This window comes from Octopus bimaculoides, chromosome 2 (genome assembly GCF_001194135.2).
Source record: "Octopus bimaculoides isolate UCB-OBI-ISO-001 chromosome 2, ASM119413v2, whole genome shotgun sequence".
NCBI classification, from domain to species: Eukaryota; Metazoa; Mollusca; class Cephalopoda; order Octopoda; family Octopodidae; genus Octopus; species Octopus bimaculoides.
This window is the reverse complement of record NC_068982.1, coordinates 32,541,972-32,543,827: the sequence shown is the minus strand read 5'-3', so window position 1 is coordinate 32,543,827 and position 1,856 is coordinate 32,541,972. Positions and strand designations below refer to the sequence as shown.

The following is a 1,856-nucleotide window of genomic DNA, read 5'->3' as shown; positions in this document are numbered from 1 at the left end:
TATATACATATTATATGCATGCATATATACACACACGAGTATGTGTATTAAAAGCTTGGCTTGGAAACACCTTATTTAAATTTCACTGAAGTGAGTAAAATATATCTGGGCATTTTACTCATATCTGTGAATCTTTAAGCTGTGCAATTCGAGGTCAAACACTTAATACAAATAAATATATACTCAATGAAATGTGCAGAGTGCACTTTTCTTTTCTTTTTTTTTCTTTTGACATCCATCCATACACGCACAGATACATATACACATGTATCTATACATATATTGTACATTTATTCATTTAAGGTTTGTTTTCTCATACTAGCATAGCTTTGCAAGGGAATTGATTTTTGAGGCAGGACTTTACAGTTGGATGCTCTTCCTGTCACCAGCCCTCACCTGTTTTGCCAGGAAGAACATCTTATATTTTATAGGTCTTTGAAATCACAAATTGACTTGTCATAATGTTAACGATGAATGTCAACATTAATGGTATTTTGTTCAAATGGTGACTTGCCTAATATCAACATTCATGCACACACACACACACACACACACACACACACACACACACACACAGATATGTAGTGAGAGAAAGTAGGTATTAGGAAATTTGGCCAGATGCCTTAATCAGCACTTCATGCAAAATCCTGGCTAACACAACGTATAAGAAGGAATCTGCAAGACATTCTATATAAACTGTAAATCTGAGGAAATTTACCATTTAAGTAGTTGGTGCATTCCTCACAGAGTACAATAGAATACAGACAAAAGAAGGAAGGAAGGAAGGTGGATAATGATATATATTATATATCTTTATTAAATAGTTATGATCATTTCAGTAGTTAGTGGAGCCATTTCATCAATTTTCATGTTGCTTTAAGCATATAAAAAGTTATGTAAATCTATACAATAAACTCCGAAGGTACCACTAACCATCTCTTAGGACCAAATTACACTAATAATAGTAAATATATTTTGAGTTATTTCCAATAAATATAGTCAGACATGGTAGGGTACAGAATATCAGATTAATAAATTAAACAGCAAGTTTTTCACTCTGTCATTGGAGATATTTCAGTAGATGGATAATGAAGATAAGGGGTATATCAGTTTCTTTCATTTGATCTAGTACTAATCAATCAGTACCACTGGCTCTGACAGGTCAAGAAGTGACCAAATTTATTGCTTAGTTTTATATAAGTGGAAATGAACCAGAAATTTTGTGTGTGTGTGTGTGTGTGTGTGTGTGTGTGTGTGGATAACCTTGAGTACATGTTAGTTTATGTGTGTGTGAAAATGTATGTGAATACATAAATACATGCATGCATGCACACATCGCACATGTATGTGCAGGCAACACATACCAACGAGGGTTCCAGTTGATCTGATCAATGGAATTTAATGTGTAAGTGGCTGAGCACTCCACAGACACATGTGCCCATAACATAGTTCTCAGGGAGATTCAGTGTGACACAGAATGTGACAAGGCTGGCCCTTTGAAATACAAGACACGACCCACTTTTGGCAGCTGAGTAAACTGGAGCTACATGAAATAAAGTGTCTTGCTGAAGGACACAATGTGAGACAGGAATTGAACGCATGACCTTAAAATTATAAGCTGAATGCCCTCACCACTAAGCTACACATACACAGACACACACACACACACACACACACATATATTGTTGTATTTGGGGATGGTCATGTTGCCAGTTTAGCCAATAAAAACACATGCACTATATATTTGGTGTTAATTTGCTTCAGCTTTATATTACATTAAGCGTATTTCGGCCAGAGTTCTTTCGTCACACTTCTGTGACCTCATCAGTGGTCCTTTATACATATATATATATATA

The 1,856-nt window shown here is 35.3% G+C and overlaps 1 protein-coding gene across 2 annotated transcripts in view; it reads left to right on the top strand.

The window, feature by feature from the left end:
• Window positions 1–1,856, top strand: part of LOC106871710 (A disintegrin and metalloproteinase with thrombospondin motifs 7) — a 345,599-nt gene that overhangs the window by 148,177 nt on the left and 195,566 nt on the right. The window lies entirely within an intron of this gene.